Source organism: Silene latifolia, chromosome Y, assembly GCF_048544455.1.
Source record: "Silene latifolia isolate original U9 population chromosome Y, ASM4854445v1, whole genome shotgun sequence".
NCBI classification, from domain to species: domain Eukaryota; kingdom Viridiplantae; phylum Streptophyta; class Magnoliopsida; order Caryophyllales; family Caryophyllaceae; genus Silene; species Silene latifolia.
In genome coordinates this window covers 47,539,493-47,558,390 of record NC_133538.1, presented here as the reverse complement: position 1 = coordinate 47,558,390, position 18,898 = coordinate 47,539,493, and the positions used below count along the sequence as shown (strand labels likewise).

The 18,898-nt window shown below is 40.4% G+C and overlaps 1 non-coding gene across 1 annotated transcript; it reads left to right on the top strand.

The window, feature by feature from the left end:
• Nucleotides 1–17,989: 17,989 nt before the first annotated feature.
• Nucleotides 17,990–18,096, top strand: LOC141636207 (small nucleolar RNA R71). The gene has a single exon (XR_012540834.1). It is a non-coding gene; the product is annotated as a small nucleolar RNA R71 (small nucleolar RNA).
• The last annotated feature ends 802 nt before the right edge of the window (nt 18,097–18,898 follow it).

Below are 18,898 nucleotides of genomic sequence, written 5' to 3'. Positions count from 1 at the left end.
AGTTGGGTCGGTCCATTTTGGGTTTCGGTTTTGTTTCGATGTAGTGGTCAGGTCAAGCCGGTCAAATTATTTCGGACCCATGTTATTTTCGGGTCAATGATTAAGAGAGAAAAGGTATTTTTAGCTATAACCTACTTTTAGTCTAATTTTGATGATTGATTACTTTATTTAACATAAATAATACTCCCTCCTATTCACTCATTTTCTCCCTCTTTTCGTTTTCATGTTAGTCTCATTTTCTTCCCTCTTTTCTTTTTAGAAAGGTCTTATGTGGTCCAAAATCAATTGTATATGGGATAGAGTGTTTTATGTGGTCCAAAATTATTTTCTTATTTTTTGTACAAAATGAAAGGGGAAGAAATGAATGAATAGGAGGGAGTATAAAGTTTGATTTTAAATTAGTCTTTTTAAGTCTTTTTTGATAAAATTAGAGTTCTGTTTTCTCAAGTTATTTTCAAGTTCGGTTGTTTTGAATCGGGTCATTTTGAGTCGGGTCAGTTACAAGTCAACAAAACTCAGGTGATGTTTGGGCTGGGTGAGGTCACATTCGGAAATTATAGTTTGGATCAATTTCATTTTTCAGATCAACGTTTTTGAATTGGGTCCATTGAATCGGGCTGGTGTTACCATGTCTACTTATAGAGCCTAGATAACCGCCATGCTTGAGACTGTTCTTTCGGAGAAACCGTTGGTACATCAAACCCCATCGTACGACCCTGCTAAAAGCACATTTCTGTCCATGCCACTTCTCTATAATATCTCCCTTACGTGTCGTTGTTTTACTAGCTTTCAAAATCTAGCATTTACTGTCTATTTTTAACATGAAAGAGATAGGGTTGTGTAAATGTTTGTACAAATTCTCATTGTGTCCCTCTCACAATATGTAAGGGGCACTATCATGGGGTGCTCCATTTCTCCCCCACTTGCGTTATTGTGAGAGGGACATTATCCGTCACAAACTTGTGATGGATAGTGTCCGTCACAAGCAAAACGCTTTAAAATGTTTGTAATACGGAGTACTAAACCTTAAATATATGAGGCAAATTCCAAGTTAACTACTCCCCGTTCCATTTAATAATTTACATTTGCTTTTTTACCCCCTTATAAAATAAAGCAAATGTAAATTAGTCACTGAGACGGAGTGAGTACATATAAAGGATTCAAACTTTGATAAAATTTTGTGTTAAGGAACTAAAATTTCAATTGGTTATTTGGGTTTTTTTGTCAAACACAACCTTTAAAAAAAAAATTCTTCCAAACACCACCTTTAAAAAAAAAGTTTATAAAACACAACCTTTAATAAATTTTTTGTTGTCAAACACGACTTTTTGGCTAAAGGACTTAACATTTTGCAATGGGGTAACTTTCAATCGATGTTTGAGATAGCAAATGATGTCGGTTTGGGTGTTCTTGTACTATTTGGAAAGGTGGAAATACAAGCTTTCCATGGGTTATCAACACGATGGTCAAAGGTGGCCTTATGTGGGGTCTATTAAAGTGTAAAATAAGGTTGGTCGGAGAGATTAGCGAGTGGTCGGGGATTTTTAGTGGGTCTTTTAAAGAGGTTATGATGCTTTGTTTGTTCTGAAATTTGGTATGTAGGTAGCGGGGAGTGTAAGGTAGGTCTTAGTTGTGTTGTTTGTAGTGGTTGTTGGTTACAAGTGGTGGTTCGAGGGGAGTTAATTTGAAGGTAAAAAAACATTCAAAAGAATGTCAAAGTAGGATTTTTTTTTTGTGGGTCAATTCACTCACCTCAAACCACCACTTACAACAAACAACCACAAAAAACAACACAACTACGGCCTATCTTACACTCCCCGCTACCTACAGACCAAATTTCAGACCAAACAAAGCATCATAACCTCTTTAAAAGACCCGCCAAAAATCCCCGACCACCCGCTAATCTCTCCGACCAGCCTTACTTTACACATCAATAGACCCCACATAAAACCACCTTTGACCATCGTATTTATAACCCCTGGAAAGTTTGTATTTCCACCTTTCCAACAAGTCCAAAAACGCCTCAAACCGACATCGTTTGCTATCTCAAACATCGACTGAAAGTTACCCCATTGCAAAATGTTAAGTCCTTCGTGCAAAAAGTCGTGTTTGACAACAAAAAAATTATTAAAGGTTGTGTTTTACAAACTTTTTTTTAAAGGTGGTGTTTGGAAGAATTTTTTTTTTAAAGGTTGTGTTTGACGAAAAACCGTGGTTATTTTAAGGACCTCATTTTATTTTTTGGACAAATATACTCTTTGATGTTGTAAAAATATGTTTAGTTGAAAAAGAAATATTGCAAGGCCAGTTATATTTTTTATATAGTTTGTTTTTCATTATATTATCTCCATACTTTTTCTTTAATTGCAATTTTCTTTCAACGTTATTATTATTTGTACATATAAGTACAACATACTCCCACTGTTCAGCTCCACAATACACAATTGCTTTATGCACAAGTTTTAATAAACCATTAGGAAAATATAAAAGGTACAAGTTATGCAAAATAAAGATGCTTTATTAGTAAGAAAATATGGGGTATTACCCACAAAACTAACATCTAACATCTCCCACCAAAAATTACAATGGTCCAAATACCCCACCAAATTACTTAAACATTTGAAAGTCCCACCAAATGCTATTTCCTCTTGTAACAGCAAATTTTGTATCGCAAAATAAACGTAATACAAAATAGGAAACAAATGAATTTTTATTAATATCAGAAAGTTTATGTGTACAATCTCTAATGTATCCGCTGATTCTAAATGCCGTAGTAGATCACGTAAACGCTGTCTGTAGTAGAGGCGCGAACGTTGTATTTGAATGACACCTGTAGAGGTTGTATGCACTCTGTAGGAGTTATCGATTTGTATTCTTGAGATGGTCACTGCGACTTGTTCTCTATTGAATGTTGTAGCTTGAACTTGAATTTCTTGGGCAGGCGGCACAGTTTTGGTGTGCTTGTTGACTGCTTGCAGAGGGAATTTATAGAGCTTTTGTGTCTTCTTCTCTCTGAATTTTATGATTATGATTTCTCTAACTTTGAAATGAATGGGAATAGCTCTATTTATAGAGTTTCAATTCCCCTTGGTGGACTTTGACATTCACAGGCCCATTTATGGGTTTATTAGTGAACTTGGCCTAAATTTGATTTTTTTTCGGGTTTAATAATCTGGATAACCCATTTTGAAATCCGAGTCGACCCGTATTTCATTTAATCGGGGCAAATTAATTAAATCGAGCTAAAATTTAGTATTAACTCAGATTTACTAATTTATTTTATTTATTCGGCACATTAATAAATTTTCCGTGCCTACAAATTGCCCCCTCGGGACCTTGTCACATGCACTTTTAGTGTCTTGATGTGGCGAGGTCTCGATTCATTTTAGCTTTGACTTGGAAGTCGATGCGCACCCAAACTTGTCGCAAGGATGACCCATCCTTTTTTAAACGTCACTCTATCAGTATTTTTATTTGGCGAGTGACTTTTTTCTTCGACTTGAAAGTCGTGGGCACCTTAACTTGTCGTAAAGGTAGCTACATATTTTTTTAACGCCACCCTGTCATTCTCCGACTTGGCGGATGACCAGTAATGAGAGAGTTCCTTGGGTTTTTTATTGACTTAGAAGTCATGGTACCTTAACTCGTCGTAAAGGTAGCTTTTTTGACGTCACCCTGTCATTTTTGGACTTGGCGGTTGACATATTTTTTTTTTTTGACTTGAAAGTCAAGGCGTACCCAAACTTGTCGTAAAGGCAGCTTCATAATTTTTTTGTCGTCAACCTATCATTTTCTGATTTGGCGGATGACATATTTCCCCCAATATACTTGCATCTACCTCCGTGTGTGAATTACAATTTTAAATAGTAACTCATGGGTCAAATGGCACAAGCCGTATATCCAGCTAGACTTTGAAATTTATGGTAACACTCGGGATAATATTAGGAAAGACAAACTTTATCAATGAGTTTCCTTATTCCCTTGGGTTCTATATTCCTTGGGCAACAAGGTTGTTTAGAAGTAGGGTTTAAGGACTACCCATGCCTATATAAACCCCGCAGCTTTGAACGAAATATATCCATCCACCTTATGCTTTCTGCGTCTATTTCCATTGCATATTTTCTACTGGTAATAACCCCTGTTATTTCTCTCTTCTTATATATTTCTCTTCAGTTTGGCCGTCCATAGATGATTCTGCAGGATACTGACCATGCTTTTGGCCAAATTTCTTAACGCAGAAATTCTGAGTTTTTGAATTTCGCGACGAACCGAACTGAAAACTACTGAGGTATGTTTATCTTGTTCCTCTCATCCTTCGTTTCGGCAACATCTTCTCATCACTTAGGATCGAGTAGTAATTTGACTATGACTCTTGTAATTATTCTGGAGGAAATCTTGGAGTCTGTTTATCTTCAATTTTTTTATATATGTGCAAACAAAGTTTAATCATTGCTGAAATCATATTACTGGCTTTGAATTACTTGATAATCAAATTCCATTCCGTCGAATCGAGGTAAAGCTTTGACTATGATTCAAAATTTTAATATGTTGTGTTAACAAATTAAACTTTGTTTGCAAAGAACTTTGTAGCAGTATCAACCGTATTGCTTTCAAAAACTCACAAAATTCATAATTGCTGTCTATTACATCCATAGCTTGATGGTATATGAATTGACGGATTCTACAAACTTCGATTTTATCGCTGAGCTTAGCCATCCCTGGATATAATTTTAACATACTTAAGAAGCCTGACTTAAAATTTGTCGAACGCTCCGGCCATAATATTGATTTCGACCCTGACCTTGACATCGATCGGCTGCTTGTTGATGCTTGTCACTTTTTTTGTATATTTTAAAAGAAACGAATACAGCCGAGTATCTACTTCGTGTTCCCGAACTTTGTAGCACCGAATATCAAACATCGGGCCTGAACTTCTTTGATTTTGCGTATACATGATGTAAACCCTTTGAATTTTTTTCTTTTTTTTTTAAATATGTGCAAAGTTTACCTTAGTTGGTACCGAAAATCGCTTCCGCTCCAGGACTTCTGGTAAGTTATCCGTTCTGCTCTTTTACGGATATACTTTATGGTCAACTTCGGTTTAGCTTGTAGGTAAGAATTATGATGAACCTCCTGTTGCCTTTGAAGAGGACACATTTTTTATGTGAAAATAAGGGGGCTGATGTCGTAAACTAATGAAGGCCATCTTTCCTCTTTCGTTGTCTTTATCTATACTTTGTTTCTTTGATTTGTGTTGTTTGAGATTTGACAATATTGGACGACAAACTCTCAACCTAACTTGGCTTTCCTTTTGTTTTTAATGAAAGTTGCAGCGAAACTAGCTTCTCATTGGTGCTTGTGAGTTGGCAACCAAAATTAGCTAGGAATAACGTGGTATTCCCATTTTGCTCCTTTTTTTTTTGTTTTACTCATTACTTGAATATAGCGAGTATATATTCCTTGTTTGTATCCCTGTCTGCTAGTAGTAGTAGTTTATGCAGGTTCGCGATTATTGCAAGTCAGGCTTCCGACCAATGTGGATTTACTTCGGTCGGATCATTTCGATTCTCCTTTGGAGTTATCATGCAATGTACCCGATTCGTTGACCGCTTGAAGATGTGGAAATTACTCTGGTCGGATCATTTCGATTCTCCTTTGGAGTTATCATGCAATATACCCGATTCATCAACCGTTTGAAGATTTAGAAATTACTCCGGTCGGATCATTTCGATTCTCCTTTGGAGTTATCATGCAATGTACCCGATTCGTCGACCGCTTGAAGATGTGGAAATTACTCCGGTCGGATCATTTCGATTCTCCTTTGGAGTTATCATGTAATATACCCAATTCGTTGACCGCATGAAGATTTAGAAGAATGTCACCTTCATTTTGACTTTCGTTATACATCTAGTGACTTGTCCCCCCTTTATTTGCAGGTAACAATGGTACATCTCAAGGAGCTACGCCAAAACAGTGTCACTTATCTTTCTCTGGTCGATGAAGAAAATGATGCTCCTGCTTCTGGAACTTGCTTGATCAACCGCGAGTCTTTGCGCGACTTAGATGGTTCTGAGGCAAGCCTTGTTAGCAAGAAATGTTTTGAAAAAGATATGTCAAAGAAACTGGACACTGAGCTGCCAGACACGTCTGCTAATCATATTTTGAAGAGTACTTTTGAAGCGAAAAGTGATTCCTCTAATTATTTCTCCTTGCTTGGACGAGATATCATATCAGGCTGCACGAAGTGGAGTGACAACTATGTGAAGATGTATGGCGGATTCTCTTATATTGAAGGTTACTGGGAATGGACCGAAGACGTGTTATCCCGCTACAGTGACATTTTGGCATCTGCTTCTATTGATTCCGCAGTGTATGCTTCTTTATACACATACAATAAGGATGCACACATCATACGCGCCTTTTGCGAGTGTGGGTGTCATACTACCAATACGCTTCACACCAAAGAGGGCGAGCTATCAATTTCTTTATGGGATCTTCAAAAACTAGGTGGCTTGCCTATTAATGGGGAAGTTTATGATGAAACAGTCCCGCAATTGAAAAGGTTCCTGCAGAAAGATGGTCAAGGCAATAGACTGGTTCTAGGGGCCTGTAGTTATTTATTCATTGCCTTTCGCCGTCTTGTGAGACGAGCAAAAAATGAACGCGAGGTCACAGCGGAGGATTGGATCAGATTTTGGTGCAAGAGAGCGATTACTTATAAATCTCCTAATACAAAAGCACGAAAAACCAGCAGCCCTCCAAAGAAAACACATGATCCTAGTGGAAAGCTTCCGACGCGCTTAACAGAATGGACCCCTCTAGAACAAGCTACGTTTGACAAGGTTGGAGTCACTAAGTCTTACAGAGACAGAGTTTATTTGGCTGCATTTCTGTCATGCTGATTGTGCGTGTTCGTTCTTCCTGAGAGTGAAGAAAGAAAGATAAGACCATATAATTTTGAGATAGCCAGTTTAATGGCCGAGGAGCATACATTCAGCCTAGTTGTTCCAGTTCTGGCAAGCATCTATCGAGGCTTAAATGAGATGGTCAAATCTTCAAGCCCCGCATTCTCTAGATCATACTTCCCGGCTCATTATCTATATGGTTGGCTTGCACACTATTTTTCTGCTTACCACAAAATGCAGTCACCTCCTCCGGGTCCTTCCATGGTTGCTTATTCCGGCGTTCAAGGAGCCAAAGCTTACACGGATGATAAAGCGCGTGACCTTATTTATGGTGGCCGAGAAGTCAACGCAAACTTTTTCATATTACACCCAAACAAGGTTGAAGTTCTCCATGACGATGACAACCTTGATTCCATAAAGTTTGGTTATCTTGTCTCTCTCCGTTCTTCGTATTTACCGTTTCGTCTGGGTGAACCATTTTATCTAGAGCCGTATAATCCTCACAGATTTAGCAGACAATTCGGCTTTTGTCAAGACGTTCCTGATATGTTAGCTTGTGCTTCAAGTCAACGTAGAGTCAGCAACCGCGAGGCGTTGAAGTTTTGGCAACTTTTATTATTCTCGAAAAGTTACTCTACAGTGGTTCTTCCTAGTTCTTCAATCCGTTGGTATGAACATTCCACCACTAAATTTAGAGAATGTTGGGAGGCTGCCGGTATAGGTGAGCTTCGAAAGGACATAAAAAAATTTCTACTCACCTCCTGTCCAGGCAAAGAAGGGAGTGATCCACACGTGGAGAAGGAAGGCCCCAGCGACAAACGTCCATTGAAATCACGCCACAATGAAAAATGTAAAAAGACAAGTATCTGTGCCAGGGATGGATACCATAGTGATGCAGCATCTGATGTTGATCCGAAGCACGGACGTGGCGAGAAAAGGAAAGCACATGTCATAGATACGAATGATGATGAAGTGATGTTTGCCGGGGTTTCTAGTGCTTCACGTGTACCCTCTCTATCACTGGTACGTTTTTTTTTTTTTTTTTTTTTTTTTTTTTTTTTTTAACATACTAATTAACTTGCATCTTTGATAGCAAGGTGACGTGGCTTTGGAGGTGGGAGCGTCAACTGCGGCTTGCGATTATCCTGGATTAGATTTAGATCCGCCTACTCGAGAGTACGTGCCTCGAAAGGGGAAAGAACTTTCCAAGTTTAAAAAAGATATCATCTTCCGGTGATGCTCACGAGTCTGGTTCTCGAGAAGGTCATACATGGAGTTCCGTTGTGGGTGCCAGCGAAGCGTCAGTGTTACACTCTCCTATTCCTATCACCATGGTCTCACCTTGCAATCTGAGGACGGGATCGACTCCTTCGAAGTTTGTGAATGTCCTTGATGCTCCTGAAGCTTCGTTTCTTTCATCTTCACCTTATGAGAGGATATTCACGAAGGCCTTGCGTGGTGTAGTTACTGTGTTTACGACAAAATTGAAGAATGCAGACTTTTCAAAAGTGGAAGCAGTGGCAGCGTAGGCTAAGGCATGTTATGCGGGCATACGACAGCTCAAAGGCGATCCTACCCTGTTGGAACAACAAGTTAACTCTTACGTAGGTGCCGTCAATGCTTACCTTGTACTTCAGCAGCTTGCAGCCGAACGTCATCGCCCTGAATCTTTGGAGAGGGATAAGCTTCAGCAACACCAGAAACTTGAAGAAGTGAAGGCACATCATAGTAGAGTACAAGAAGACCTTGAAGCAGAATTTCTTCGACTGTCAGATACTCAGAAGAAGATAACTAGCCTTGTAGCTGAGCTGAAACATGTGCAGGAAATGGAAACTGAGTTACAGCAAAGTATAGCAGCTAAAGTTGGAACCCTGACCGACTTGGAGTCACAGGTTGAGACTACGGAAAAGACTTTGGAAGAGATTGAGGCTACCCCTGTTCTGAGTGCCGAAGAGGAGGCTTCAATTGAAGAACAAAGAGCGTCTCTTGAGCAAATGCGTTCTTCAATTTGCTTTGATCCATAGATTTTAGGCTTAGACTACTATTACTATGTAACTTGATCGTTATCTCTTTTATTGCATACCTGCGTGTGATTGTTTCATTTTAGCTTATTTTTTGTTGATCTTCACATTTATATTGTCCATGATGCGAATTTAATTTCGCCGTTCACAGTTTAGGCTCTTGCGGACCAGGAGCATTTTTTATTTATTTTATTTTGGTGTGGCTGCACTTGAACAAAGTGTTTGTCCAAATTGCCTACGTACTCACAAAGCTGACAGGGGTGACAACTTGCAAGATCAAGCCAACGTAGTTCATAAAGAGGGATGATGTTTGTTTGGAAGTGTGGCTGCACTTGAGCTACGTGTTCACTTAAGCTGCCTACGTACCTGTAAAGCACAAAGTACCTTACAAGATCAAGCCGGCGTAGTTCATAAAGACGGAAGGATTTTTTTTTTTTTTTGGTATGCAGTTTAACCTCTTGCTTAGGAGCTTTCACTGTTGAGCTTCAAGAATAGTAGCGCTTCAAAAATTTTTCGTTGATTGGATCGACACGCACACCGTCTTCATCAACGATCTTATAAGCACCATTATAGACTTCTTGCACCACGTATGGGCCATCCCACTTAGAGGTGAATTTACTAACTGGTTTTTGAGATGTGATGATTGGCCTTCGTACTGGAAGTACCAGGTCTCCCACTTGGAAAGAAAGAGGGCGCACCTTTTTGTTGAATGCGCGTGACAACCTTGCTTGATAACATTGGAGCTTTTGTTGAGCCTCTAGTCTCTTTTCATCGAGAGCTTCCAACTCTTCTAATCGCAACTTGTCATTCTCATCATCTGTGAGTCCCTCCTGAATAGCAATGCGTAAGGAAGGGATCTGCAACTCCAAAGGCAACACGACCTCCACTCCATACACCAACGCGTACGGGGTTGCCTGAGTAGGTGTTTTGTATGTGGTATGATATGCCCACAACGCCTCACCAATTCTTTCATGCCAATCTCGCTTTGACTTTGCTACTACTTTCTTCAGCAAGTTGCAAAGGGTCTTGTTGAAGGCTTCAGCCAAACCATTTGTAGGAGCATTGTACATGGATGACTTGTATTGTTTGAACTTGAATTTTTCTCCCAGACTTGTCATCAGATGATTGAAGAATTGTTTTCCATTGTCAGTTGTGATACGCTGAGGTACACCATATCTGTAGATGATTTGGGTTCAAATAAAGTCCACAACATTTTCTTTCTTCACTTCCCGTAGTGTAATGGCTTCTGCCCATTTTGAGAAGTAGTCAGTGGCAGCGAGGATATACTCGTGTCCATTTGAGGCCTTTGGAGTAAGAGGTCCCACAACATCAAGTCCCCAAGCTTCAAAGGGCCATGAAGAAATAGTAGGATGCAACGGCTCTGGCGGTTGGTGTATGAAGTTTGCGTAGAACTGACAGGGTTCACATTTTTTCGCAAAGTCCATACAATCTTGTACCATGGTTGGCCAGTAATACCCCATTCTCTTTACGCGATCATGAAGTTTAGGCCCAGATTGATGAGCGCCACAAATTCCAGAGTGAGCTTCATGCATTGCTTTAACAGCTTCGTCCTTGCTTAGACACCTCAACCATTAGCCTGAGAAAGAACGTCTGTAGAGCGTCCCTTTATAGTGAATAAACTTTGGAGCACGTCGATGTATCTCAACCTTGTGTCTGGGATCATCAGGTAATTTTTGGTGGTCTAAGAAATTAATGATAGGTTGACGCCAATCATCTTCATCAACTGTGTAGACGCATATCATATTGGTTGTGTCTACATTTTCTTCTCCTTCAATCAAAGATACTGCCCAGCGGTTGTAGACTGGGACTTGCATAGACTCTTCTGCCCCCAGTGCCAAAGTGGTGCAAGATTAGCAAGCGCGTCAGCCAACTTATTGGCACTCCTTGGTACATGACCAACATGGATGTCGTCAAGTTGATTCAGCAGTTGTAATACCCGTTGATGGTAGGGAATCAAGTCTTCCTTTTTCACTTCATATTCACCAAGGACTTGGTTGACCACTAACTCTGAGTCTCCGTAGATGTCTATATCCCTGACGCCTATTTCAATTGCCATTTGACGGCCGAGTATAAGAGCTTGGTATTTTGCCATATTATTCGTGCACAACAGAGTAAGTGTAAAGGCATATGGCATGAGATGATTTTGTGGAGTTACAAACACAACTCCAGCTCCAGCTCCAGCTCCATCTTGCCTTGCAGCACCATCAAAGTACATCTGCCATGGAGGTAGAACGTCCACGTAGAAAATTTCTTCTCCTGGGAGGTCATCTGAAATTTCCCACTCTGCTGGCACTAGATGATCAGCAAAGAAGTCGACGATAGCTTGACCTTTCACAGCCTTTTGAGGCACGAAAACCAAGTCATACTGCTTAAGCAACATTGCCCATTTCGCAAGTCTTCCAGACAAGACTGGTCTTGAGAGTATGTACTTAATTGGATCAGCTTTTGAGACCACATGTATGGTATGCGCCTGCATGTAGTGAGTCAACTTCTGGATGGCGAACACCAAAGCAAGACATATCTTCTCTATGGGCGTGTAATTCAACTCAGCTCCAACGAAGGTACGACTCAGGTAGTAGAGTGCTCTCTCATTGCGGTCTTCAATTTCTTGCGCACACATTGCCCCCAGTGAGCGTTCTTGTGCTGCAATGTGAGGACAAGTGGCCTTCCTGGAATTGGTGCCCCCAGTACTGGCGCGCTGGCCAAGTATTTCTTGATGCTATAAAAAGAATTTTTGCATTTTTCATCCCATTGAAATGGAGTATCCTTTTTCATGAGATGGCTGAACGCCAGGCAACGCCCGGCTAAGTTAGAGAGGAACCTTCGGATGTATGCCAAACGTCCTTGCAATCCGCGCAACTCTTTCGATGTCTTTGGTTCCGGCATTTCGTTGATAGCTTTGATTTTTGTTTGGTCAATTTCAACGCCTCTATGCCTGATGATGCCCGTCGTTGTGTGCACCAAAGATGAAATTTATAATACCTATTAAAAATAACAGAAGCTAGTGGTAACAGGGTCGAACCACAGGGAGGCGATGCAATTATTAGTTGTCTAATTCTAGTCTAAGGTCACGAATGTGAGGGGGATTTGATTTGATTTGTTCTATACTAATGGCAATAAAAGAAAGATAAACTAAGCTAATAGATGAAAAATGATATTAAAAGGGTGCTAAGATGGTCGGTTCACTGTAGTTTCGGCGGCAGTGTACTAGGTAGGTCTAAAACAAACACGTGAGACGGGAAAATAAGAAGTCCTCTCGGTCCATTCTTACAGGTAACATCTTTCGATCTCGCTACAGGTCCCTAATATCACTAATACTAACTTTCGTTCAGAAAAGTGACTAAAAAGGCTAAATTAACTCATCTTTCGATCTCATTAATCTAGTCGTCTTAATTAGGTAGGCTATCTCCCTTCCCTATCTTTCGATCTTTATTGGGTCGGTCAATTCCTAAACATTCAACTAGTCGCGTGCACTCGATTCGTCAAACATAGCAACTAAATTAATTAAAACGAAACAAATCTCACGTGGCCAGTCGATCGACCAGGGGACCTAGTCGATCGACCGTGGCGCGATTTAGGTCGTACTATTCTAATGCCGCCTACTTCTACAGATTCCCTACATCCTAGCACAAGGTATTTAGCTACTCATACTCATGATAAAAACAACAATAAACTTAACAATTAAAACATTCGAATTCATACTTAAATTGATTAAACGAACGATTAACATGAAACGATAAATTGGCTTCGGGAGATCTAACCTACCAATCCTATACTACGAATGAAAGCAACAAACTAAATAATAAAACAGAAGAATACCGTTTAGAGAAATTGCGGAAGAAAGATCAAAACCGAATGCGAAACAAAACTTTCTTAACGGAAATAATCTGAACTAATGTATATGTAGAACTTGAAAATAAAACTGAATTAAAACTTGATAGAAAACTAGATGATTGTATCAATGTGAGCAGGTTACGTTATATAGAAATATCACGTAACTTTATTCCAAAACCTAAAACACAATGGGCTTCTAAATTCTCGATCTTCTAATTCACGTCGGAATTAGCGGCAGTCGATCGACCACACAAAGCGATCGATCGTCTGCTCTTCATTTGAACAAGAGCTACTTTGGAACTCGTGGGTTGGTCGATCGACCATGGAGGCTACCGATCGATCGCTTTAGCTGATAGTCCGCTTCTAATTCTTCATAAAATTATCTTTCAGGTCTCGAAATGCGCACCAAGCTCGTTCCTTAAGTAAATACTTCACGTCAAATGCAATGCAAGATACTCGGGGACGGATTTGGCTCAATATCTACTCATTTCCGCATAAATCTGCAATATTACATAAAAATACGAAAGTAGACGAAATGGGGCAAATAGTAGCTTTAAACTACATAATTGAGCTCTGAAATGCGTGTAAAATAGGGTGTAAAACATCATATAAATGACACGCAGCAAACTTCCCCAAACCAAACCCTTGCTTGTCCTCAAGCTAGAACTAGACTCGATCCTAAAACCTAGTGGAGCGAGTTCAATCTCAGAGCGAAATACAGCATGTAAAGCCTAAACCAATTTAATGCAACAACTAACAATCAATTAGCAATATGAATCATGCAAAGGAGTTATGAAGTCATTAAAAACTGCTGAACCGTCAACTGTAGAGACTTATCAAATTGGACTCTCACGGGTCGCTCAGATCACTCAATAAATACAGGTGAGTATATGTGAAGAAGAAAGAATTCATTTTGTAGTGACTCTCACCTAACTACGACCTATAAGAACATGTCTGCAATCTAATATGAAAGTAATCTCTACAACCGTACATATGAATTCCAACCAAACAAATGACCATGACACATACCGAGGTAAATATGGATATGTGAGGTATGGGTAAGAAGAGGCAAAACATTTATGGAAGTGTGGAGGTATAGATGATCAAGCTAGTACCTAAACAAAACCATATGACAATATCCAACTTCTTGCTCAAGATCTTCAACCGACACGGTGCTAAAAGCAAGCACAAAACTCACAATCACCGTAATTAATCAACTCCCCATAAGATACAAATGAAACATGGGAGCAAAAATCGCCATATAATAAAGACTTTGAATTATGCGAATTGATTTTTTTTTTCTTTTCGAGCTTCAGTCGATCGACCAAGATGGCCAGTCGATCGACCACATCTACAGTAAAGCACTCTTTTTTTTTCGTTTTCGAATCATTTTTCTTTTTTTTTTTCTTTCTTTGTTTCCTTTCTTTTTCATCTTCGCAACAACATCTCAAAATGAGCATATGCCACCAAAAATATAGTAACAATCCCAAAAACTAAACTACTAGCTTGACAAGGGCAGGCTAAATGTAGGATGTAATTAACGGGCAAAAAGGCTATTTTTGGCAGTGTGGAGCTTATGGGCAAAATTTGAACAAAGGAAACCTCTTCCACATGTGTCGACAAACCACGAACCGAATGCATACTGGTATTAAGCAGATTAAGTTCATATTTATGCACATTTATGTAACATGTCTCATAAGGAGTAACTACTCACAAATCCTAGATAAACTGGTCATGAATGACACCAGTTATAGGCTCTAAATCTTAGAATATATAAGTAGTTTGCCAAAAATCTAAGTCAAGTCTTAAGTTCAGCAAGAAATTTAACGAAAACTCGTAGACTATGCATATTGATTCTACTAATAACATGTCAATTAAGCAAGGCCCAGGCATAAAACAGCTGAAAAGGCAATGTCATCATTGAAATACTACCGTTCCGACTCGACCTATATGCTAAAATAGATGTGGAATTTTTTTTTTGAATTTTTGAAATTATTTTTTTTTTTTAATTTTTGTATATATAAGGGAAAATAAACAAGAATGCCAGACAAAGTGTAAACGTGAATGCAAGCAAATGGAATGCAACGCAAAACCCTTCCCCAAACCAAATCGCACAATGTCCCCATTGTGCAAAATCATGTAATGAAATAAAAGGAAAACGGGAATTTGCGTGAAATTAACTACATAAGACATGAAATAAGAACTCGAAAACTCATAAGACTTTAAGCGCAGCAAAAGGAAACCTCCCCAAACCAGCGTGAGCTAGGAGGTTTCAGTGCTACCAATAAGTACCTGAAAAGACACAAAATATCGCGCGTAATCCGAGAAAACAATTTAAACGCAAAATTATGTGTAAAATAAAGAAACGGAAGAAAACAGATATGAGTCAGAGAATAAAATGGAGAAAAGACTCCCTCAACTCCGCAAATCGATCAAACACAGCAGGGGAATGATCGAAAACAGGTACAACAGCGAACATGGTCGATCGACCACATCACCCAGTCGATCGACCAGGGTGAACAGAAACAGAAGCTCCTGGAAATCGCAGCTCAGTCGATCGACCATAAGGGGCAGTCGATCGACTGGAAAACCTGCTGTAACTTTCTGATTTCCTTCAATTAGCTCAATAAATTGAGCTATCAAGGTCTATAAACCTGCAATTACACACAATAACGCGCCCAAAATTGCGCACAACCCAAAGCAATAAGTCTAAAGTGTATAAAATCCTAAGCAAACTTATTAAAATGCGAAGTCTCGCGCACACAAAAGCAATAAAAAGAGTTCAACGAAAGCAATAAAATGTTTGTAAAGTCTTTGATCAACTAATAGTTGATCAATAATGGCCACGGAATGGCCCACTTGGTCGGCTTCTGGCTACAAGAGGTAGCCTCTACAGTGCTCATCTCCTCAGCTGCACTCTTCTCAACTCCAACATCTGCTAAACTCAACGGATCAACGGCTTCAACATCCTCCCCAACAATGACCTCTTCTGGCTCATCAGAATCCAAATCGGACTCCGTCGCTTTGACTGGCTCATCCTCAGGCTCCTCATCAGTGCCATAGCTAAGATATCCTAGACCATCTCTTTGAACGATTGGCTCCCTCACAGCTGGAGCAACATGCGGCTCTTCCTTCCCCAAACCAGCTCCTGCAACATCCAAAATAGAAGAATATTCCTCCAATTTGCTCCCAATCTGGGGCGGAGGTGTTATAGCAGAAACAGGCATAGCAGTAGCCATGTCAGGAAGTATAAAATAGGATTTCTTTTCGGAAACCGTATTACAAGTGACTAGCCACACGAGGTCTTTCTTCTTAGCTGTCTGGGCAAAGACAATAGAATGTTTCCCTACTTTGAAGGTCAAAGTCCCTGAACCAACATCTATAACTGCACCAGCAGTGTGCAGAAATGGTCTACCCAATATGATAGGAATGTGGGCACCCTCGGGCATATCTAGTACAACGAAGTCAACAGGGAAAAAGAACTTTTCTATTTGCACGGGAATGTCCTCTAAGACTCCTATAGGCTGGACCGCAGATCGATCAGCCATCTGTACTGTCATGTTGGTAACTGCAAACCTAGTCAATTTCAGCTTTCTAGCAAGACTCAAGGGCATTACACTAATACTGGCTCCTAGGTCACACAAGGCCTTCTCAATAGAAAAGGTGTCAATACTACATGGGACTGAAAAGCTGCCTGGGTCTTCTAGCTTATGAGGTGCAGTGTGGGTCAAATAAGAGCATGACTCCTCAGTTAGTGCGACAGTATGCATAGTTTCAAGTGACTTCTTCTTAGACAAAAGTTGCTTCATAAATTTCATATAAGCAATCACTTGATTAACTAACTCAAGAAAAGGAACTTGTACGTTTAAGCTACGAATGACATTTTCAAATTTATTAAACGATACCTGTTCCTTTGTCGGCACTAATCTCTCCGGATAAGGAGCTGTAAGAAGCAACTTAGCCCTCCCCTCTAGGTCTCTAATGCCGACATCGATGGATTTAGGCTGAAAATCCACTGCCTTCTCTTTGTTGTAGCTTGACCCTTCTTCAGACCGTCTCAAAAATGATCCATTAATCGTCATCGGGTCATATTTCGGAACCGGGACTGACCCATCAGCATTTGGGTCTTGATTCAATATTTTTGGAGTCGTCGTGCCCCGAAACAAGTGGTCCCTCAAGTTGTCTGGCATTGGAGGACGAAAAGACTCATCATCAGCAGCATTGTCAGTCGATCGACCATGTTTGTCAGTCGATCGACTGACCTCTACAGGACCAGAAGCTACTGTATTTCACGGACTGGTCGATCGACTGGGTGTATCAGTCGATCGACCGATATACCTGGTAATCGTCTTTTTCTTTCCACTGTTCGTTCCAGCTTTCTTCTTACTCGGTTCCGCCTCATCTTTTTCAGCGACATCCTCAACCATAGCGGGTCCATCAAGGGTAGACCCACTCCTTAAAGTAATGGCATTAAGGGTCTCCTTTTGATCTGTCTGCGTCGGTAAATGTCCTGGAGCTCGAGTTGTATTCTTGCTTGCCAATTGAGCAATTTGGCTTTCCAACATCTTCATCCCGGCCTCTCTAGCTTGAGACTCTTTCAGCAACAAGTTTTTCAATTCGGCAAATTCGGAACCTTGGGACTGCTGCTGCTGTTGAGGAACATACGGGGGCTTTTGATATGGCTGCTGCTGCTTATGAGGGGGCACATAATTCTGCTGTTGCTCCTGCTGTGGAGGTGGAGTTGGATTTAGGACATTTTGGCTACTCCACCTCAAGTTGGGATAGGTATTCCGCTCAAAATAAGTGTTTGTCTGCCTATAATGTTGAAAGGCAGCACAAGACTCAAAGGGATTAGGACAATTATCTGAAACATATCCCTCAGCTCCATATCTTTTGCAGACGAAAGGACCGTCTGATACAGCATTCACATGATAGATCCCTCCTTTTGAAGCTCCTCCCAACTCGTACTTATCAAACCTCGCCGTGAGAGCCTCTAGTGCAGCTACAGAAGGAGATTCAACACTTCTTCTTTGATTTCCCATGGAATTTCCATACTCAGCTTTGTGGGTGGCCAAATCATCAATAATTTTCCACCCCTTAGTCTCTCCAACATTCTCCTAGAATCTGCCACTAGCTGCCGCATCCAGGATAGCCCTTTGATCGTCATAAAGCCCATTATAAAACTGATTGCATAGGCTCCATTTCTCGAACCCATGGTGGGGAATAGTTCGCACCAACTTCTTGAAACGGACCCACGCCTCATGAAAGTTCTCATCAGGACCCTGTTTAAAACTCGTGATCTGAGCTCTAATGGCATTCGTCTTCGAGTCAGAGAAATACTTCTTGTAGAATGCTAGGGCCAAAGAATTCCAGTCAGTGATCCCATTAGCAGCTCGATCCAGGTCTCTGTAACACTCCCTTGCAGCATCACGAAGAGAGAATATAAACATAGTTTTCTTCACCTGGTCCTGGGTCACACCGGTTAGTGGGGGTATGGAACATCAATAATCAATGAATGTCTCTATATGCTTGGCTGCATCTTCATTTGCCGCTCCCCCGAATTGGTTTCTCTCAACCAAGTGACTGGCTCGAATTTTCTGTCTTCCTCTGGTAATGCGAATCTTTTATAAAGATTCGCAGTTGTCGGCTCCGAGTGGCTGGCTATACTTGCTTCTTCAGCCATGACTGGAAAATCTGGAGATGTGACGGTCTCAGCTGAAGAAGTGGAAACAGGAGATGAATGTGGATCCACCTCAAATAGCTCGTTCTCGTAGTAACTAGACAGAGTACTCAGCTCTTCCTCTGTCGGCAATACTCTAGATGATCGTCTCAACTCACGCAAAGTCTTCTCAATCTCGGGATTGAACGGTAGTAATTCACCACCCTATGACCTGCGCATAAGAAGAAACTACAAATAGAATATGAGAATAGTTTAAGGAACAGATGTCCCTTAAACTAAGAAAAAGACTAAAAATAAAACAACTAAAATTTTTAAACAATTGCCTCCTCGGCAACGGCGCCAAAATTTGATGCCTGTCGTTGTGTGCACCAAAGATAAAATTTATAATACCTATTAAAACTAACAGAAGCTAGTGGTAACAGGGTCGAACCACAGGG